At 39.7% G+C, this 24,232-nt stretch overlaps 1 protein-coding gene across 1 annotated transcript in view; it reads right to left on the bottom strand.

Annotated features, from left to right (window-relative positions):
* Window positions 1-1,326: 1,326 nt before the first annotated feature.
* The window catches only part of LOC150088224 (CTP synthase 1-like), a 292,973-nt gene continuing 270,067 nt past the window's right edge, over window positions 1,327-24,232 (bottom strand). The window contains exon 15 of the mRNA XM_090369393.1: window positions 1,327-1,754. The gene's annotated coding sequence lies outside the window, so the exon portion shown is untranslated. The remainder of the gene's footprint in view (window positions 1,755-24,232) is intronic.

The following is a 24,232-nucleotide window of genomic DNA, read 5'->3' as shown; positions in this document are numbered from 1 at the left end:
ATCTTTGTTTTTAGCAGCTATTCAGAATGTTTAAAGGAAGCTGTTTCGATCAGGAGGTCTCCCGATTGCAGTTGTTTCACCATTTTTGGTAATCCGGCAATGAATTATAAATATCTTTGAATTAATGGTGATAGCTTGCCTACAGGCTGCGTGAATAGGTAGTGTATTACCAAAACGTTTGGCAAAGTCATGGCACTGTTCTTACTTCCAAAGTCTTTTCGGTTGGTTCATCATTATCTGTTGATGTATCTGGCCTTAAGTCTAAAGCCTCTAAAAGTGGATACTTATTTATATCCGTGGTTGCTCCTTTTTGCCCTGGGGGATAACTTTTCCCCAGGTTACCGGCCCCGCCACGTGGAGGTAGGAGCAGTGCCATCTAGTGACCAAGCGGCTAGCAAAGTTAGTTGGTTAGTGAGAAAGCTAATAAATGCTAACAGAAAAGAGAGGTGGTTTCCCTTTCTGGGTTTTCACTCAAAATCTGTTAAGTACAGGACCATTTACAGTGAACTGATAATAATAAAGGCATTAGAAATTTAAAAAAAAAAAGAAGAAATCACTGTCAAAAATCGCTCTATATATCGTTTGGGAAAAATCGCTTGGCACTCGGGACCAAGAATCAAAAGAATGTGGAAGGTGAGGGGAGGGGCACCGACAAGTGTCTCAAATGTGGTATATCATTTCTTATTTTAATATTGATTGACATTACAATTCTACAGCTGAAATAAAGAGTTTTATTTATTGAAAATTAAAAGAAGTTACAGTGCAACATAAATATTAAAGCTATAATTAAGAAAACAATATTCGGATATGCTAAATAAATGACAAAAGTCCACAAACACTCCATTAGGTTTCATTAAAACTTCTGTATTCAGAATTTATGTTTAATACAGAATTTTTAATTTATTTCACTGAATCACAATCAATGATAGAAAACAATTCGTGAGCCCAAAACCAAAGTGGCTTTTTTTTTTTTTTTTTTTTAACGTGGATGGGGAAATGTGATCTCATAGAAATATCCAAAATAGGAAAGTAATGTACCATCAAAAGAATCTCAACGTGCTAACATTTTTTAACGTTTAACAAAACAATCGCAACGTGCACGATTTAATAATGCCTTTGCAGCACATATCTGATACTGCATGAATCTTATCCGAACAGTTCTGAAAGATTTACAAAATGTAGTCTATTAAAACATTGTTCGTAAGATGAGCAATTCATGATTTTTAAGCGCAACGGATTTCACGGCTACATACACAAAGAGTGTGACGTATTCTTTCTACATATATCACACCGATATTTCCCTTTATGATCTCATTTAAGGCTAGTACGGAAATATAATAGGGATTCTTATTCAGTGCAATTGCCACTTGGGAAATCATCTAAACGAAATGCATTACATTCGGTTTCCACACATCAAGACATCAATGTTTACTGGTCTTTTAATGGTGGTGGTGATGACCATGGTGGTGATGGTGGTGGTCGTCAACAGGAAAGTCGGCAAACCATCCAAAAGCGCCATGATCGCTGGTATAAGCTCCCATGTCCAGATGGCCGTGAGAGTGATATCCATGGTGGGAGGCAGAAGCATCGAGGTCCTTCTCTACGTAAATCACCGGCTCACTATCCGAGGCAGTCCTAACTGCTTCAACAGGCACCCTGACTTCGGGCAATTCAGATTCTTCAACTTGCAAATCATCTTCAAGTGGCATAGCAAAAGTAAGACACATAAGCGCCACCAGCTTCAGAACAAAGAACTAAAAGGAGAGGAAAAAAAAAAAGCAAATTCATATAAATAAATACCTCTAAGAAATTTCTTTGTGAATTCTTTTCCCACCCATTTATCAGTTCATTTTACTTTCCTGCACACTTGCGTAAAGCTAAGGACTATTGTAGAGTTTATCAAACAGAATACTTCTCAAAAAGAAGCCCAAAACGAATTAAATTATGCACATGGACAGTGACACTGACTGAAAAATTTGAAAAGAACAATCATTTCAACTTAATGGCATGCTCTATTGAGGTTTCTTATAGAACACCTCTGTCAAATAATTGCAGTGCATACAGTTTAACACTCAGAATATTTATGAAATTAATATTTATAATAATATGGGGATAACTCCATTCATTTTCAGTATAGATTGCAGGAGGTATAATATATTCGAAAACTCTACAGTTTACAAGGGGTCAGTAACTAAGCACAAGTAAGGAAAAAAAGTAGTAAAAAATAAACTTTTTATTTTATTTATTTGTTTTTTGCCAGTGGAATAAAAGCCTGTAGCTTCCTTGCACTATATGGCGAATACTATAACATTTAATTTTCAATGTAATCACCAAAAACATGTACGCAAGGCCAGCTTAATGCATAGTGTGTACACACTATGCATTGCTGCACGTTTGGATTCGCCGGAAGAGACCCTGGTAGGTAGCACAATTGGCAGAATCGCCGTCCTCACTCCGGATGGAAAAAGATCCGGGTTCGAATCCCGTCGATAACGTGAGGAATTTTTAGGGGCTTTTTCACAACGTGGCTGAGTTCGTCGGTCGTGCGAGGGTAGCATGGTTTTCTCCCGGGTTTTTCGTCCAGCATACATTAAATTGACCAGAGAACACACGCAATTTAGATATGGACTTAGACGCTGATGCTCCTAAAAACCCTAATACATACAACGTCAGAAGAGGTAACGGTGATTGTTTTTGGGACTATCATGGCGTACTTCTATATTTTCAAGAGCCTAGAGATATTGAGTGTTTCATCGTATTGAACATTTGTGAAATAATTGAGGAAGTGAATTCGCCGAAAACAGCCTAACTATTGAAATGTGAAGTACCGATGTTGTATGGCGACACAAGTTGCATGAAGCGCGTTTAACACAAGCGGCCATTAATAATTTAGGGTAAAAATTACTTGGTCATCTTCCTTATAGTCTTGACCTCGACCCTGGTGATTTCCATTTACTTAGTCGCACTAAGTCCTCCGTCGCAGCTTAATTGGCGCGATACATTGCTGTTTGTCACTCGTTTGGAGAGGCCTCGGTTCGAGCCGTTCGAAAGCTGGAGGAACTTCTGCAATCCTCTTCAATTTACGGTGAATTTTGCAATCACAGGCAGAGAGGGGGACTAAGAGGCAGTGCTTCTTCTTCAGTAATTCCAGAGTTTCTCAGCTCGCACATCATGAAAATCGGCCTATAAACACACGTCGGAACAGACAAGACATACAAGCACAGAAGACAACGGGAAACCACGCATCATATAAAAAACCCCGACCCGGACGCTTTGTACTCGGATATCACGGGCCCTCTCTAACAGACCTGAGCGAGTGAGAAGAAAGAGAGATCGAACTTAAACAACAGCTAGGCGGCACACGTTTCTTTGACGAAAGAGAGGGAAGTTCAAAATGATATACGTCACTGATTACGGCAGCAATCGATGTCTTTTTGTCCGGTAGTTTTCCAGAATTTGATAAAGCACAATATTTATTTTTCAACATAATCACAAAAAAACATTTATCAAATGTTTGTTTTTTGTGATTATTAGGGTTCGGATTTTTATGTATTATCATACTCATTTTTCGTTTACATAAAGGCATGAAACTTTGTGTCCACGTTACATGCTCTCAGGATCCTAAAGAAGCGTGTTTGTAATTTCATATTTCATCATATTTTACACATTAGGTCATAATTTCGAAAAATTATCATATTTAATAGCATATTTTATACTTGTCGACATAAAATTTTCATATTTCTGTCTTACGATAATCGAAAAATTATTTATCAAATTAATTTAAATTATATTTCTAAGAAACCGTAGGAATTTACATTTAATCATTTCACATTTCAGCGTGGGCGGGCACGAGCGGCTAAATCCCAAAGTTATTTCGATTGGCTCTTTAGTCACTCACAATCACACCGTAGTGACATTTTGGCTACAATTTAAAACTTTACAGTAGTTTCGCCTAATACTGAGCTCAACGAATCATTCGTTCAACTTATTTTATACCGTAGAAACTTCAGCTGTTGGCGAAATGAAGCCAAAATTGAACTTTTTAGAAAATGGATTTCTTCTGTCGTGAAAGAAGTCCAAAGACACACACCAAACGGATGGAAAAATAAAATATTGCAATGCATGCAATAAAGATGTACGTAAATGAATAAATATAATATCGGTGTAGATACCATAGATAACTTTTAAAGAACAACTACGATAGTAGTGTGAAAGGCATCATTTCGTCTGTATCTCATATTGTGTTCTTCCTTCACAACGAGTTGCACATGTATTGCACTACCTCGAATAAGTAACGCTTCAATAATAGAGAAGACTATTGTTACTTATTCTCGGCGAGTACCACCACCCAGACGGCACAGTTTCAAAGCTAGTTGACTTTTCATCGGTGGGTGGTGGTAAGACAAGTAACAATAGTGAAGCGTTACAGGTAGTGCAATACATGGGCAACTCGTTTTGAAGGAAGAGCACAATATGAGATACAGACGAAATGATGCTTTTCACACTACTATCGTATCTACATCGACGTTATATAGAATCTTAAACTCTTAAATATGCCTTGTTGCATTTAGTTTATTTAAGTAAATTAATTAATTACCTGGTAATAGATCTATCATAATTTTTATTTTTGGATGCTTCCATATATGGACATCCAAATTTAATGCTCATGCATATTTAGTTTTAATATGCATGACTTGTACTTAAGTTGGTAAAGTACTTAGCAACTTAAGTGTTAGTAGCCTAGTACCTTAGCCTATACATTTTGGTATGTTTAAAAAATTTATTTTAATTTGTATTAAAAAAAAAACTTGCAAATTGTGATATTTTCATTATATTACTTGTTAGAAACTTGTATAACAAGTCGTTGTACAACTTTAAAAGAATGAAAAAAGTAAATATTATCATTTATACAGTATGTAAAAAGGTAAATTATTTAGTCATATTTAGTTAAATTTAATGACATATTTTCATCATGTTTTGACATTTTTAAGGGCATAAAAATCCGAACCCTTGTGATTATGTACTATCTACTATATATTATCTACTACCTATCAAGGTGCTGCCGCTCGCAACGTGAGAAAATATTCTACAAAGTTTGATTGCATTATAAAGGGAAGAGGAGGGAAGGGAGCGACATTTAGCACAATTTTATTCCTTTACTGTAGACTTGCACAGCAGTTAAATGGTCATAATTATACAGGCTTCTGATTTTTTTTTTTTTTGATAAACTGGAATTATGAAAATTCGGTTTACGTTCTCCGTGACCCAGCAACACTTGACAACCTTCAAACTCTCCAAGAAAGTGTCTGTTGATGATTGCATAATGCATGGAAGGAGTTTGACTATCATTTGTATGGCCTCACTGTTGCCCATGGAACGTCTGAAGGCTGTAAAAACACTAAGTGATGAGCAGTTTCATTGTTTTTCTAATACATGTGGTTTATTTGGTATAAATTTTTAAAACTGAACCAGTAATTAATAATTATCCTGTATAAATCTCTTTTTGTATCATATTTAGTTACCTTTTAATAAATACAGTCAGCTTAAAACAGCATCTGTTTTTAAGAGTGATCATTACAGAGTGTCATTTATGAACACGGAGAAGCGATTTCTTTCTTTTGTCTAAACTTCTGACTACCAATTTGTCTGAATTTTTTCAAACTCACTCAGACAAATTCTCAGACTGAATTTTTTCAAACTCACTCAGCCATCGTAGATATCCATTGCACGAGACATGTCTCGTGCAATGGATATCTACGCCCAAAATTAGCGAAGGTAGACTACCTACATGTGGTTTACATAGCCTACAGGGATTATACAGTCGTTAAACTGGCACGACTGAATCTCATGTACTCAGAACATTTTTTTGGACGCCTCTCAGCACAGACATAAATGGATTCTCGACCATTCCCAATTGAGGGAATTACCGTAGTCAAATTTCAAAGTGTAATCTTTCAATAAATGAAAATTAAAGAAATGCCGAATTAATAAGGACAAGAACTCTTGCAATCTTAATAGTTATTAAATTCCTACGAAAAAAGAAAGAATGGAAAAAAAAGTATTTTTACACTGTACTTTAAATTTTTTTTGTACTCTTTATAAACTGTCAAATTTTTAAAATTTTCAGGCTACGGAGAACAACGATACATATTAAGTGGCCACTTTATTATGTACATCTACCTAACCAGCAGGTTCCTCCCTTTAACTCTCAAAACAGCTTGGATCTGTGACTCTAAGAGGTGTCGAAAGCTTGCCACAGGGATGATGTTGATTCATGTTGATTAAACTGCTTCGCGCAACTGCTACAAATTGGATGTTTGCAGATCTGTAACTTATTCCGAAGACCTGGTTCCACTTCATTCCACACGTGCTCAATTGGATTGAGATCTGGTGACTTGGGGGGGGGGGAGTGAAATGCTACTGCAGCAGGCTGCATTCACTCTTACATTCTGAAACCAGTTGTGTACAATTCTGTCCTTCAGACATTACACATTATCCTGTTAGAAGAACCCAACCGCAGATGGATACACTGCAGTCATGAAGGAATGCTCCTTTTCGGAAACAGTTTCCAGATAGCAAACGTTGTTCCACCAGTATCAAGGGCCTCAAAGTGCATCATAAAACATTCCCCACATTACTATACCGCCAGCATTAGCCTGAGTTTATGACACCTGACAGAGTCCATGGACTTATGCTTTTTTTGCCATATTCTGTTTCTCCCATCAGAACGAAGCAGCAGAAACCGGAATTCATCAGATCAGGCAAAGTTTTTCTGATATCTGATGTCCAGTTTTTGTATTTCTGAGCCCACTGTAACAGTAATTTTTTATTATTATTATTTTTTTTTCTGACAGGAGTGGAACACGGTTCGGTCGTCGACTGCTACAAGATACGACAAGTTATGCCTTCTGAAATGCTTCTGGTTATCACCGTTCTACTCGGCTGGCTTTGGCTGTCTGTGGGTGCAAACCAATTGGAATAATAATAATAATAAATTATTATAGAGAGATAATGATAACAATCGAACAGGAATTCCCACAACTAGCGAATTCCAGAAAGAGATAACCTTTGCAACTACTGGTACAAGAAGTTCAGCTGTACACATAGGCAAATGGTAACAGTTCATCCAGATAATGCACCCTGAAACAATTCCAGAGTCTCTGACTCAAGGAATCACCTACCTGAAGGCCAAGGACAAAGACACTACAAATCTGGCAAAGTAGAGACCAATCACCCGACCAGCTGCATAACTAAAAAGATATCAGACAACTTGGAACCAAAACATCATGGCAGAGCAACAGAAGGGATGAAAGCATATGAACAGAGGATACAAGGAGCAATTGACTAATGAGGCTATAGGTATGGAGCAAGCCTACAACAAGCACCGCAACATATACACGGCCTATATCGACTACCGCAAGGCCTTCAATTCCGTGCCCCATAGCTGGCTGATAGAGACACTGAAGATCTAGAAAGTCAACCCAAAACTGAAACATTTCCTAGAAGTGTGTCAGTTTCGGGTTGACTTTCTAGATCTTGATGGTGGCCCATCCATTTTGCCATGGATGGACCACCATCAAGGTCGAGAACATCACGACCAGACCAATACCCATCAGAAGACGAATCTTCTAGGGAGATGCCCTGAGCCCATTATCGCTCTGTCTAGCACTCAACCCATTGTCCACCATGCTCAATAACAGCAAGTATGGATATACTCTAAAAGAAGAGAGGAAAAACCTGTGCACCTTCTCTCACCTGTTGTACATGGATGACATCAAACTATACCACAATCGAGAATCAATTCCAACAGCTACTCCGGATCACTGAAGAGTTCAGCTGATATCAGAACGCAATTTGGCCTAGATAAATGCAAGGCCCATGGATTGTATCAAGGACATCCAGTCGGGCGAAACCACCAGCTGAAGACCGGTGAAGAGATTGAAGCCATGCAGAGGGAGAGACATACAAATATCTGGAGATGGTGAAGGCCCACCAGTTAGAACACAAGGAGATCAAAGCTCGCCTCACTGAAAAATACCACCAGAAACTGAGAAGCCTACTAAAATTAAAGCTGAATAGCAGGAACATGGTCACAGCCATAAACACTTATGCAATTCCCGTACTAACGTTCTCTTTCTGGATTGTGATTCTGGATCCTGTAGTCTCCTGTAGTGTACCAACACTACAGGAGACTACAGGAGATTATGCGATCGAACAGGATAATGAGCCATCGAGAGACTGACCATAGACCATAAAAAAAGAGGGAGGGAATTAACTGATTTCATTGAACAAGGGAAGAAGGCGTTTAAGAACCTTCGGGATTACTTCCAGGAAAACACATCACGAATCTACCAAGCCATAAAAAAGATAGACAAACGGCACACAACACTCAATTCAAGGGAACCACAATCATACAGTCAGAAGAAACAAAGACAGAAAAATGAGAGAAGACACTCCATGGTAGACACTACAATGACCTCCATCAAGGCTACATAGATATGATGGCTTCCAAAGCTTCGCTCACGAACGGAAGACTCTTCCCAGAGACCGAAGGATGCCATCTTGTTCGAGAAACAATCCAGCACATTACAATCATGTATCAAATACGATTGTAATAGGTGCATTATGGCCTTAGTAGCCTTGCACCAATAAATCCAACAACAATCCAGCACATCACCGTAGGATGCAGTGTGATCACCCAGACAGTATACTCGCAGACACGAACAGTTGACCAGGATAATATATCAGAAGCTAGCGCAAAAGTAAGAGCCGATCAAAGAAAGTTTAACGTATTACAAGAACGAGTCTCAGGAAGTACTAGAGACCTCTATTCACAAACTATACTGGGACCCTGTCATCATAACGGACAAGACGATCCCGCACAATAGACCAGATATAACTCCAAATGACAAGAAGGAAATGGCTACCTATCTGATTGATACAGCAGTGACCAACACCATCAACCACCAGAACACATAAGAGGAAAAGATCAGGAAGTACTCAGACCTAAGGAAGTCAAAGCTATGTGGCATATGAAACAAGTAATGACTATCCCAATAATCGTGTCAACCATCGGCATGGTGTCAAAAAGCCTCCATAAGAACCTAGCAGCAACAGGCCTCGCAGAGAGCACTTACATGAAACTGCAGAAAGTCATGATCCTGAGTACTTGTAGGATAATAAGAGAGTTCCTCGACCAACGGTAATAACGATAATCACAGTAACCGGACACAACCAACCACCCCATGCACTTGGTAGCAGAATCCGTTAAAGAGCGGAAAAAAATCCCATATAAAAAGGAGAAATTTTTTTTTTATATAATAATAATCAGCTTACATATTTGGAATATACAGGTTACAGAAGCAAATCCCAGTCAATGTCTAACTCATGATTCAACTTCACTCACAGTTCTAAAGTTAATTCTAAGGCCTTAGCTATAACGCAGCATGTTATGTCGATATCTTGACAAGAAAGGAATCGAACTTTGAACAGTAATATAAGTATATCTCAACACTGTACAGTACTAAATCTTTTTTTTTTAAAGCTCTCATCAGAACGCGCTATACTTGTGCACTCTACATTGTATGATGTATTTTATGAATGAATTGATGATGTTTACCATAAATTGGCAAAATCTTTTAGTAATTTGGAGATTGGTTGGTATTAAGGATAGTAGGAGAGATAAGTTTAATGCCCTAAGCTCGAACAAATATTTAATAAATTTACACGTCAGCTGCTGAACATCGTGGTGACTTTTGCACGTGTATATAATGAATTTGGATCCATAAATGGAAAGCGGATATAAAATTTTGAAACCTAGCAGAATCGATACAAATACTAAAAATATTACGTTTTAATAAAAATGCTGTAAGGCACAAGGGCCGCCACAGTCCCTACATAATAATTTACTTACCACAGACTTGGACATTTTCTAGTATCGGTTGTGTTTTTCCACGCGCTGTACAGAACAATACAAAGACCTCGAGACATTCGGCAAGGTGTTGAACTTATATAGATGATTGAAGTGACTACAGTATCAGTCGGAGATATCATATTTCTTATATAGCCACAGAGCAGGGTTAAGGGAAAAACCCAAGAGCATTCGAGTGTGAAGAGGAGAACTGTGTGAAGCTAAAAATACACTCGAGAGACTTGTTACACTGCTGCACGCATTTAGTAAGGAAACCAATAGATTAGTAAATACTTTTTACCATTTATATCACATCACACATTTGCAAGTCCACCAACGGCCTGGGAACCCAGTTTTGTACTAAAAGAGCTAGACTGAAAAAAAAAATATATAAATAAAGAGAAAAGAAAAAAGTGGTACCTAAATATTTCAGTGTGTCCTGCTTTTCACGGTGCAATGCCAACTGACAAATGGGAGGGTAAAGTAGGGACGCCTCCCTTTGAAAAAAGTTGTGAAGTAGCCTAAATGTGTTGTAAGTGAGCATCTAACGAAGCGTGAAGATATTTAGGAATCAAAAGCTTCGTTTCCACATTCACTTTTTGCAAACTTCCTGAACTGATCTCGATATTTCCGTATCGTTTTGTGAAAGACGACGTGCACTTCCTAAGATGATTTTCAAAGCCTTTTACGATTCCAGTTCTACTCAATTATAGAAGGCAAGTTTCTATCACTCTGGTCATTATATTAGCTTGAACTTCCCTAAAGCTTAGTTTGAAATTATACGGCAGTCCGGAGCACTTCTCAGTGAGAAGGGCCATAAGCAGCTACACAATTTTGTGCCACACATGTACGGTATACGAAGGGAGGGAGGGATCACAGGAAGAATATAAGAGAACTTCAATGAGCACTACATATTAGTATAACTTAGGAAGAAAGTTTTAGAGTAATACAAGCAAACTGCAGCAAATACCAGTTACACTGATATAAATCAATATGGACTGAGTATACCTGTGATCGTTAAAATAAGCACCGGCACTTTCCACTCAATTTCAGTTTTATTCCATTAAGGCAGGGTATAGGACTGGAGTCCTGTACTGTACTGTAATGGAATATTTTATCAATTTTGAATCGGTACGCTTCTCGAGGATCACAGCTGGCTTTTCTTTTGCCTTCACCCTAATTTAAAAAAAAAAAAAAAAAGTTTTGCATGCAAATGTCAGACGACAGCGGCGGATCCAAAAAAAAAAAAAAAAAAAAAAAAAAAAAAATGACAGGAGGACACGATTTTGTGCTCTACAATGACGATCACATTAGCATCAGTGTTGCTAACTGTAGTCGGTTCAAAATAGCTGAGACAAATGCAAAAATAGATAAAATACTATGTTAACAATGAAAAAAAAATTTTTTTTTTTTGTAGCGAAAGAGAATTTAAACGATTGGAGTATATTTTCCGAAAAACGACAGGGGGGGAGGAACGTGTCTCGGTGCCCCTACCCTGAATCCGCCACTGTCATAACACTTATTTAACACACTCCACAAATGCCATCTTGGACTAACTGTTGCCTAATGACGATCTCACTATTGACACTTCATGCCATCTATCTATTCGAGACTTAAACTAAAAATACCTTTCTTTAGAAGAAACAAGTCCATTCACAGCAGAGGAACTTACTTCAATCCTGAATAAAATTCAGTCAAGCAAATGTCCCGGCGATGAAATGATTGATAATATATTTAACAAACATTTTTATGACCTAAAGTCCAATGTTCTACTTAAATTATTCAACAACTGCTTAAATACTGGAACGTTTCCCAAACCATGGAAACACGCCATTCTTAAGATATTACATAAATTTGGTAAGTCACTAGACAATGTCAGATCCTACCACCTCATTGCCTTGCTCTCTCACCTGGGAAAAGTGTTAGAGAGACTAATCGCTAATAAAATTACAATACTGTAAGCAGCTACAAGCTCCACATCCTCTCTTCAATACGACTTTAGGCAAAGGCTTGGAAGCGAAGACGCCTTACTAGAACTTCACCACCTTATTGATAGCTTCATTTCCAAGTACGTTATGGCGATCTTTATCGACTTTGAGGGCGCTTTTGATATTTTATGGTGGAAAAGCGCCCTCAGTAGACTCCGTTCCAATAATTGCTCTCTTCAGCTTTATAAACTTGTTAGAAACTACTTTGCTGATCGTACTGTCACTGTCATCACTAAAAGCAGGAAGATTCACAGATCTGTCTCCCGTGGTTGCTCCAAAGGATCAATTTTGGGTCCCTTGATTTGGAACCTAGTTCTTGATGATTGGCTGCTTAGGACGACTGAATTTCAAAATGTGCAACAACTTGGTATGCAGATGACCTTATCATTTTGGTGCATGGAAACTCAAGATCTGATTTAGAACTCTATGCCAGTAAAGTACTCTTTGAACTATCGTCTTGGTCCTCTAAGAACAAATTGAAATTATCCTCAACCAAATCGAAGATCGTGATTTTTAAACACAAATTAGACTATTGCAGACCACCAGTTGTAAAACTTGACAAGAAATCATTTCCACTTTTCCGAAGCACCAAATTTTTAGGAGTCATCATCGACGACCGCTTTTCCTTTACTGCACATATTCAGCATCTGTCCGTCAAAGTGAAGAGTTCTACGGAAATGCTGCTCCAAATTACCAGACAAGACTGGGGATTGAACACTAAAATCCTACATCTATTTTATAATGCTGCCATAATCCCAATTACAACCTATGCTGCCAGCCTTTGGTTTAGACGTACTGCACTTAAAACTGTACAAACTAAGTCATCCACTATTCAACGTTGTTTTCTCCTTAGCCTACTTCACGTTTGCCGAACAGTGCCAACTCCAGCTCTACAGACAGACTCTTGCAGGCACTACACCACTTGAGCTGCATGTTGTGTTTAGAGGGCTTTGCTTTTACATCCGCAGAGGCATTTCTATGGAATTTCAGGGAATCATTGTTAACCGTCAGGCTTATCCCAAAGCTGAACGAACCCGATGCTGGAATTTGTTAGTGAACACGTGGCAAAATAAATGGAATTCTACCAAAAAATTCGCTCCCGACGTAACTGCACTACTTTCATCATCCACCAGCAAATAGTTTTCACCCTCACTGTTTACATACTACATACTAACTGGACATGGTTCGCTTAACGCAAAACTCTACCAATTCAGACTTTCCAATACACTCTACCTGTCGATGTGGGCTACCGGAAGACTCTCCTCACGTACTTTTTGAATGCTCCATTTACGAGGACTAAGATTGGCTCTTAAGGCAACAGTACCAAACTAGTTTCCCGGATGTGAGAAGATACTCATATCTATGAATAATTTGCAGGCCCTTCAAACCTTCTGCAATGCTGCTTTTAATCGCAGGAAGACTTTCAACTTCAATGTTAATGCAAGGAATCAAACTGAAAACACTTCATAAATGAAAACACAACCGCCTCGTTTGTCGTCCTGATGACATAATATCCAAAATTTTGCTGGTTTTCAAGAACACACGAAGATTTTAACAGATGCTGCATTTTTCTGGTTCATTCTTTATCAAGACTCTCCACAGCTAAATCCTTCCTCTGCTCATTGATGCCGTCATCAACCAGTGACTTCTGATACCACTCCAGATTAACAGAATTATATATAGAACTTGTTCCTGCTGATCTTATTGTCTTATCTTATCTTATTCTTGTTCTTATTAACTTGTTCCTGCTGATCTTTTTTTTCAAAGACATTACTACTTCTGTTTGACAGTACAGTTTATACCTTTTCTATTTGTGGACTACTTTGGGGCAGTACTGCATAAAGACGTGGGCAAAGACATAGATAAAGATTTTTTTAAATATATTTTTAAATTTTATTTATTATTTTTTATTTTGTTTTGTTTTGTTTAATTTTATTTTTTTATTATTTATTTATTTTTAAAATTTTTTTATTTATTTAATTATTATTATTATTTTTTACTTTATGCCATTCTCTTCTTTATTTCTTCGTCTTCTGCTGTCCTATCTCGTGTGTGTGTGTGTGTGTGTGTGTGTGTGTGTGTGTGTGTGTGCGCGCGCGCGCTGTTGCCGGCTTGCTGACATGGGGTTCTTTTGAATGATTCCAAACTCGCTTTGTACATTCAGTGCGTGACTGTTGAGATTGGCCATGGTTTATGCGTAGTTGTGGCCTACCTCCCCGTGGTGTAGACGGACACTGGGAGGCTTTCCAGATGATCGCCTGCCTGGTGACAAAACGGCCAGAAACAACTAGACAACACACACACACACACACACTGCACGAATATTATATTACACATATTTCTGGATGTTACAGTGCTCTGTAACCATGACAGTATACAAAGGCGAAGTTGAACTTTCGTTTAGGTCCTGTCCTACATAAGATACTATACATGGCTACATACACATGGTGTACCCGTTTGCGCTGGTCGGATTTTGGAATGGAATTTTCGGCTGCCGACAACATATGGCTGGTAATGTCATCAATATGTTGTTGCTGTACATGTTGAGTTGTTGTTATTTGGTTTTTAGGAGCATTAGCAACTAAGGCCATATTGCTCCGGGGATATGCGGTGGTCATTCTCTGACCTTTCCGCATCCTCCGTATTTGGTGGTCACGGGCTCGAACCCCGGTTTAATCAAGAAGCGTGTGCTACGCACTGCTGCTCCTGCCCACCTGGTTACAGAGGCGCCACATGTTGAGTAGAACACAAGTAGAATAGTAGTTGCAGTCTGCTTTGTGGAGATTCCAAGAAGTATGAGCTTTAAGTCACGACACGACCTGCGTTTGAACTGAACTTATAATAGGAAAATGGTCACTGTGGAATGAATCATTCGGCACTAATCATTCCATGCTTGGAAAAAGAGATACTGAACAGATGGATAAGTCTATGGCAGATGTGCCTATGGGTAGTCGAACATGAATTGGAGAGCTAGTGTTTAATTCAGTCCAATTATGGTTATCTAGGAAGGTTTCAATTAATTGGTGGAAGATCCCCACAATGGATGGTGACCGCTGAAATCACTCAGTAAATAGACAGGAAGTGGCAGTTGTGCTAAAAGGTTGTCAAGTTCAGTCTGGGAACAAGGGTAATTAGGTGATATAGAAACAGATGTAAGGGTTAATGACATTCCCATTGCCATCTGAACTGCTACAAATTCTAAGGAGGTTTCTATTTGACAAGAATAGCTACCCTCCACAAGGAGAAGAGTCAGAATCCCTGTCTCGCCTAAACATAGTATAGTTTTTGAATTTGAGAGAAACTTTTGGTGATAAAAATGTTTCCTGTAAGCATACGCCTAATGCATTAATTGGTATGAGTAAATCACTCAGGTCATCTATATTACTGCGTGATCCTCTGTAGTTCCATTGTAAGAATTTGTTCATTGGTTGGGTTTATTTGAGGAAGATTGATCTGACTGTTTTTTTTTCTGTGAGGGTTTCTTTCTGGCATGTAATTCTAGTACTGTGTAGTCATCCTGACTGAACCTCCATTTCCATGTTGCTATAGAGTGGTTTTACTTTCTTCTGGTTTCCAATACTAACAGATTTTGTTGTTTCAGTGGAGGTTGAGATAGCATCAGTTGGGATACTGATTGGCGTGTTGCTGGTTTCATTGACTATATTTTTTATTGCATGTTAACACAGTTTTGGCCCAGGCGGCAAAGGAAATGTTTGGTTCTATGGAGATATCTGTTTGAGTTGTAGCTGACCGGCTGTTTTTAGTGACCGATGCGTATGATCGGCTAGGCATGGTTAACAGCATTTGCTTCCTTGCTCCAGGGCATGGAACTTTATGCTCCACTTTATATTTCTGGAATTTTTTTGTCTGTTTTCCAAAGGTCACAGAAAATGTCACATGCTTCAGAAAATGCAGAATGGCTTCCTATACAGTTTGGGCAAGTAAGAGTGGAAGCTGTACAGTCTCCTTAGGAATGATCCTTAGAGCCACAAATAGGACACACAGAATCGCCTCGGCATGCCGTCTGAGAATGGCCATACTTCCGGCACTTAAAGCAGCGAATGGAATTTTGGTTGTAGGGCCGAATCTTGCAGTTTAAAAAACCCGCTTTAACAGAAGATGGAAGAGTCGGAGTACTAAATGTCAAAATGATGGACCTGGTTGGTAACAGGTTGCCATCTTTTTTGGTCATTATTCTCCGTGCATAAGTCACTTTTTGTTCCCTGAGTTCCTGTATTATCTCTTCTTCAGACACGGAGAGTAAGTTCCATTCAGACACGGATAGTAAGTCCATTATAAGTTTCAATTATAACGTCTCAAGACTGGAGACGTTTAACCATTTTAGGAGATCCACAAACCGATTCGAAACATTTCTGTATTAGAAAAGGCGATAGTTTGCAAACAGGTTGGGAGGACAACGAGTGAATTATAAGAAATACTGGCACGCCTATATTCATTTTTTCCGTCCGTAGTCGCTTCGGACGATGTCAAGAATTTCTGATCTTGAACTCGAGGGCTCTAAAGATTGATAATTACTTATATCCATGATGGCTTCTTTTCGCTCTGGGGGTTTGTTTTTACCACACAAGTTACCGGTCCTGTCGAGGGGAGGCAGGAACAGTGCCTGGTGTGACCAGGCATAAAGTAGTAGGGGTTAGTAATAGAGCTTTTAGGAAATTGCACTTTATTTAAGCACAGAGAAATCGCTTGGCACCCGTGGCCTTTTTGAATGGATTGAGTTAACTAAATGTTGATGGCATTCTATCTCTTGCTCAAACAATACACATAATGTTTGCAGGATAGATGTGCGGAAATATGTCTGCAGCCACCGGAGTAGTTGATTGTTGCAGAAAACGTCTGTCTGGTGTTGCGGAAGTGAGTAGTTTGTATAAATATAAAGAACTAGACAAATTATTAGAAGGGTTAGAGAGGTGATGTGGGATTTTTTTTTTTTTTTTTTGGCAAATGTTTTTTTGGCAGATGCAGCTTGCGTTCTTGCATTATTTTCCACTACTAATACTAATATGCACACCGAGTGGGCAGAATTCATAGGATACCTAACTAGTAACGGGTAGGTCCACCTTTCGCCCGGATAACGGCAGTCACACAACGAGGTATTGAGTCCACTAGTGCACGAAAGCGTTCCACAGGTATTTCCATCTATGTTTTCTGCACTGCTAACCACTATTCCGTCGCATTCCTGGTTGGGGGGGGATGGGAAGTAAAGCTCGAATGGACCTTTCCACAGCATCCCAAAGATCTTCACAGGGTTCATGTCCGGTGAACGGGGAGGCCATTTCATGGTGGTAAAATCTGCGAAATGATCTTTGAACCATGTTCTAGTCACCGTGGCTCTGTGGGGAGGTGCATTGTCCTGCTAGAAGAGTCCATTGCCCTGTGGGTGCAAAATGACCATGAAGGGATGCAGATGTTCTGCAAGGATGGGCACGTAACCTGTACCGTTCAGCAATGCGTCTAGACGTACCAGAGGTCCCAACGTGCCAGTTGAACACGCCCTAGATCATTACCGACCGTTCACCTGCCTGAACAGTTCCTTATTGACATGACTGGTGCATAGCCTCGTGCGGTTCACATATACACACTCTTCCGTCCGCTCGAAATAACTGCAAACGGGATCCATCGGACCAGGAAACCCGTCTCCAATCATCCAAGGTGCAGTGCCGATGTTCTTTCGCCCAGATGAGGCGTAGAGTACTGTGTCGTGGTGTGAGCAATGAGACTCTGGTGGGTCGGCGGCTCCCATAGCCTATTGCGGCTAATGAATCGCCTGATGATCTTGGTGAAGACGTTTCTGACACCTCTCTCGTTGAAGTCGGCAGTGATTTGTGCCACTGTCGCTTTCAGGTTGGCTGAAACAATGCGATACAAATGGCTACGGCCACGTTCATCCACCACTTTTCTCTGCCCACCGCGCTCTCCACGATGAGATGTTAGTCCTGAGAATGGCGTATTCCCGATATACTCTTGATAATTTTGAATGGGGATAGTGCAATTTCTGTCTTACCTCCGCGATAGAGTGATCCATGCATCGGGCACCCACTATCATCCCTCTTTCAAAGTCGGTTAACTGATGACGTTTATCCATATTGGCATCAAATTACCGTCTACGTCAATGCAGTGTTGTACCTACATACCTGCCAAGCGGTGGGTAGGATGACAGCGTCGCATTGCCCAGGAACCAGGTATCCTATGAATTCTGACCTTTCAGTGTACTAATAAGTAGTGCATGGGCAAATTGTCATACTGTTCGTGTAGATTATTAATTATTATTATCATCTGTTTATTCCGCAAAAGGAACTACCCTGGGATGGCTAAGTGCCAGGAGGCTGCTAATTATATAGCAGGATACGAGATACTTTAGGCAGTGCGTTACATACATTGAACACGTAATCTCGTTCCTAAATATTATATACACCTTTTATATTAAATATACACTGTGCTGCCACTTTATTAGGTACACACCTGTTGTGCACACAAATGGTTTGTCCCACAACGTTGCAAGTAACATGACCACACGTGTGGATATAAATGCAGCAGCACAACCTTCCTAGTATTTGGTTTTTTTTAGGAGCATTAGCAACTAAGGCCATATTGCTCGGGGATATGCGGTGGTCATTCCCTGACCTTTCCGCATCCTCCGTATTTGGTGGTCACGGGCTCGAACCCCGGTCTAATCAAGAAGCGTGTGCTACCCACTGCTGCTCCTTCCCACCTGGCTACGGAGGCGCCCCTTTCTAGTATAAGTTAAGCGTACAAACCGTAGCAAGAATGGGGAAAAGAAGTGATGTAATTCGAACGTGGCATGGTAATAGGTGCAAGACGTGCTGGTCAAAGCATCTCTGAAACGGCAGTTCTCCTGAACTATTCACGCACCACAGTTTCAAGGGTGTATCGAGAATGGTGCAACGAACAGAAAACATCCTCTCGACGGCACTCCTGTGGAAGAAAATTGCTTGTTGATGAGAGAGGTCAGAGGAGGATGGTTAGAATTGTGCAAGCAAACAGACGGACCACAATGCCGCACATCACGTCAGAATACAACCTTGGTGCACAGAACAAAATATCGCAACGGACTATTTGTCACACATTGTCGTGAATGGGCTACAACAGCCGATGGTCACATCGCGTATCTTTGTTATCAATGAAGAACAAGAGAGCACGCCTCCTGTGGGCACAGCAACACCAGACTATCGAGGATTGGAAAACAGTTGCTTGGTCTGATGAGTCGAAGTTCCTGGTGCATCATGTTGATGGAAGGCTCAGAATTTGGCGAAAACAACAGGAACCATGGACTCGTCATGTCTGACGACTACTGTGCAAGGTGGTGGGGACGATGTTAAGGTTTGGGGAATGTTTTCTTCGCACACGTTGGGTCCATTGATACCCATAGATTCACGTCTGAATGCCACATCATACCTAAACATCGTTGCTGACCAAGTGCATCCGTTCATGTTGACAGTTTATTCTCAGTCAAATGGTTATTTCCAGCAGGATAATGGGCCAGTGCACAAAGCCCAAATCACTATGGAATGGTTCCAGGAACATGACAATGACTTTTCTTTGCTGCAGTTGCCCGCTCAGTCCGCGGACCTCAATCCAATTGAACATCTTTGGGATGAGTTGGAAAGGGCTGTTCGCTGCAGGCCTACGCCTCTGTCGAATCTCAAGGAACTGCGTGACACACTCATGTCTGTATGGTAATCCATTCCTGCACGTTTTCAGCATCTTGTTCAATCCATGCCTAGACAAATTCAGACTGTTTTGAAGGCTAAAGGATCCTCAACACGCTACTAGGTAGATGTACCTAATAAAGTGGCAGCACAGTGTTTATTTACACATTAATAGTTCTGTATACACATTATGCAAATCATATATTTACAAATCAGTAATTCCATATATAAATTATATATTTACATAACTGTTAGTGAAAATATATTTTTCCAGTCAATAGCTTACCAAATATTATTTTTTTTTAAGTAGAAAGTTTCACTTATGATACATTAAATACAGTTTCATTTAGTCAAAGCTCTTTGGTACATTGCCACATTCCAGCTGATTCATATTTCGCCAAGTCTATAAGCATTCTGAAAGATCTCTTTCCGGTATGTTGCATCCTCAGAGTTTTTCGGCATCTGTGTGCAGAGAGTTAAATATTTTTGCTGTATTTGATGGGAATAATCTTTGTAAGCTACCAAGATTATTCAGGATTGGACTCAGTGGATGATTTACCTCTCCGCAACGTCTAGCAGTGGCACGTGGTTTGACTAGGACATTACCCAGGGCTAGCGCATCCACTCTGCCTGTGAGCATTTGTGCGAAAGTGTGTATGTTTCTGTTCAATGTCCGTTGCACCCATGGTGTAATGTTAAGGTTTGAGTAGAGAATGGCTCTTGAGATAGTAAAAGGGTGGCCAGCAACTCCGTTAAGCCATCGCAAGAGCCAGTACTCGATCCCAAGTACGGACTTATAATAAGAACAGGAGATGTTTGTTGCAACCTTCTTGCACTTCGACAAAGTTAGATGTAAAATATATTCTTGATGCTTTTTATTATGATAATGTCAACTTTATAAATTAACAGAATTATTTTTTTTTTTTGAGAAAAACTTTAATTTAATTATTAATTTAGAGAAAAACTCATGTCGTTAACATGATATGTTCATTAGCCATTATCCCATAGATATATTCAATTGTTTCTCCACAAGTACAATCCTTCTTTTGGCATTCCTGGCGCAAATTGAAGGAACAGAAATTTATTTATTTAATAATAACGTATACTACAGTGACTAAGTCACTAGTCCTCATGTATTTATATAACATGAAGTAATAAAACGCATACCGAATAAAACAGAATAAAAATATACCGAAAATGCTTTAAACAGTAATAAAAACGAACAGTTGACTATTCAAATAGAGCTAGAGCCTGCAGTCTAAACTCATTTTAAACCAATAAAAGTGTCAACTTGATATTTGTTAATTAATTTCATTGAATAAAATAAAGAGCCAGAAAATAAGCATGATTAATGCGAAGAAGAGACAAAAAAAGGCGGAGTGAGATCTCGAATTTAGACGGGAAAACAAAATTTATATAGAAAAGAAGGAGAGAAGGAGATAAAATTGTTAGAGATCGTAAATAAAATAAATGCATTGCAAATCGAGGCGAGAACGAAGAGAAAGAAAATTGTACTCAGCGCCCAAAGAGCTACAATCGCAGAGATGAAACGTTTACATGATTCCTATAACGCAAAAATCGAAGAAATTGTATTTGGATTTGCTCAACATTATTGGACATATATGGATGGTAGGGACCAAAACAATGTCACAATAATCTAGTATGAGAAAGACAAGTTGCTTATACAGCATCAAAACAGCAGAATTCCTTTAAAGGAAATCATGCAGTAACTTGAATGCTAGGTGAAACGGAGGTATTTAATGTGAGAAGAAGAACGAATACCAGTGCCTCGCAAGCGGCACAGTTAATATAACCACTAGCATTCCCACATTGGGTGGAAAGCACCTGAGTTCGAATCCCTCAGTGACGCAAGGAATCGTTATTTTTAATAACGTTAGTCAGCTTCAGGCGAAGATAATACAGTTTTTTCTCCTGGAAAATCGTTTTTCGTCCAGGCAAACCGACCACAAAACCTAAGGGAGACCACAAGAAGAAGTAAAGGACGGGATGCCCTCAGTGATAACTTTGGCAAGTTGATCAGATAACAGATTAAAAATGAAATTTAACAAAGGCGACATCACTCTGCAAGACAAAAGTTTATTTAAAATCGTCGGTGAATGCTGGGCTGGATGAAATAATAAATCTTTTCCTACTTTCTGGGAAGAAGGTATTTCTCCCAGATTATGCAGGTTATGCTTCCAATGAAATAAAGGAAATTCTTGCTGAAATCTTTGTAAATAAGGCTCAAATGATAATGCCCGTTTTATGAATCAAGTTCCCAACGCAGAATTTCGTCAAATGACTGCACCAGATCCAGTACAGTTTAACATCTGTTCAGCTGACACCAATTACACAGACCAAATCGTTAAAAATATTGAGAAAACAATCAACTTCTTGAATTTTATTCATTACAATGGTTTTCCTCTCCATTTCCTTTTAAAATTTTCTGTATATACATAGCCACTGATTTACAAGCCATCGAGCGTAAATTCATAGATTCTAAAAACAGCTCTAAAATGCTATTTAAAATATCGTTAGTCATGTATGACAGATATCGTTAGCCGTGTGTGGCAAATGTTGCTCTAGTGGTGGCAGCCGATTTTATTGATTACTATAAGTGGAGTTTACTATCATTCATCTCAGTAACATGGTATGAGAAGTTTCTTCGCAATCTGAGTGATTAAAAGCATAGCCCTAATTGTTAAAGATGCCCAAACCCATAAGTAAACATTTCCTTGTCTTTTTTTTTTTTTTTTTGTGCATTACAAAAAAATCTAATATTATTCTTATTTTTAATATACGTATAATACGCTATAAACATTGTACTGTAGTATTCTTTACTTTTACAGATTAGAAATTTTTAGGCTTTTAGAAAACCTTTGGCCTCAGACTGGAGGAATTTCTAAAAGCCAATTGGGACTGTCGTCATCATGAACTTGGTCAGACTTAGGTCTTTTAAGACCTATTCTGTTGTAGCTCTTGGTTTTGATCTCGCTATCGTTGTCTTGGACGACCCATATCTCTCTTGCCTGTAGGTTTGTACACTGGGGTGCAAAACTTAACAAAGGCGACATCACTCCGCACCAACACACAGGACCACTATTTCTAAAGGTTACAACCACAAAATAAAACTAAACAGCCTGTGGCGATTTGCATAACTGTGGCCGTTCAGTAGAAAGCTGTTGCACATGCAAAAATTTGAATTGTGATGACAGAGCTCACATAAACAGATAAAAGCAGCAGTTAAGTGCAAATTACCGAATGGTGAGCACGATTGTTACAGACGTTCGATTGGTTTCATACAGTGCTACAGACAACGAAATGGTCAGCAGACAACATCTGGATGACTTTACCCAGGGTCCAATAATTGGGAAGCTCGAAAAATACGAGGAGTGTGGGGCTGCAGAGTTCGGTATCGCCCATAGCATTGTCTCACGTGTGTGCTCGGCCTTCAGAACGACAGGTACAGCTGTTCAAAGGACCAGTGGTGGTCGTCCACGAAAAGCAACGCCCAATGATGATCGCTATATACTCCTACAGGCGAAGAGGGATCGACACCAGACAGGGGGATCCATTGCAAACCAGCTCCACAGGAGCACAGGATGCAGGATATCGGGGTTTACTCTGGCCAGGCGACTCCACAAAGGTGGACTGTTTCCCCGATGGCCAGTACGCTGTGTCCCTTTAAAACCTGCCTATCGGAGATACCGTTTACAGCGCATCGAACACAAGGACTGAATAGCAGCGCAATGGGATAAGGTACTCTTTACTGATGAGAGTAGATTCAGTCTCAGCAGAAATTGTGGACGTAAGTTAATGGTGAGAGGTTGGCACACGGTATCACCCCGCAAACATCACTAAAATGGAATATGGCGGTCGAGGTGTTCTCGTCTGGAGTGGCGTTATCTTGGATGGACGTACACAACTCCAGGTACTGTAACCTGTGTACACTACTATACTGAGTTAATATTTCCCCATGTGCGTCTGTTCCGAGGTGCCATTGACCCCAAGTTCCTGTTTATGGATGATAACGCCACACCCCATTGCACTGCAGCTGGCTGTTGATATGCTTTTGGAAAGTGAGGACATTGTTCGTATGAATTGGCCTGCCCGTTCTACGATCTAAATCCCATCGAACACATATGGACGCTCTGGGGAGACGCCTAGCGGCACGTCCACACCCACCAGAAAATGTTCACCAGCTGAAGATGGCGCTCACAGAGGAATGGACGATGTTACCGCAAGAACTCATCAACATTATTCTAAGTATGGACAGGCGGGGCAAAGCCTGCATCGACATTAGGGGTGGCCATATCTCCTAATGTGGATCACCTCTTCCCTTTGTTCCATCTTTGGCAGCGATGCATCTGTATCATGGCAACCAGTGCTATGTTGCCATTTTTGAATAAAGTCCCTCTGTACAGTTTTGTTTCTGTTCTTGTGTCGGTCATCATCATTTCTGTACCTCACGAGGTTCCTTTGGTATGCTTTTCCCATTACCAGGCCACTCCTATGAGAAGCTACAGTTGAAAACCTGACTGGTGCTTAAGTTTTGTACACCAGTGTAGTTAAAGGCTAATTTTGGGACCCGGTCTGGGTTCATTCTTTCTATGTAGCTGATATATTTTTTCTGATACCGTTTT

Source organism: Mastigoproctus giganteus, chromosome 3, assembly GCF_048544385.1.
Source record: "Mastigoproctus giganteus isolate SK-2022 chromosome 3, ASM4854438v1, whole genome shotgun sequence".
NCBI classification, from domain to species: Eukaryota; Metazoa; Arthropoda; class Arachnida; order Uropygi; family Thelyphonidae; genus Mastigoproctus; species Mastigoproctus giganteus.
Note: the sequence above shows the minus strand (reverse complement) of the source record. Positions and strands in the feature narration are given on the sequence as shown.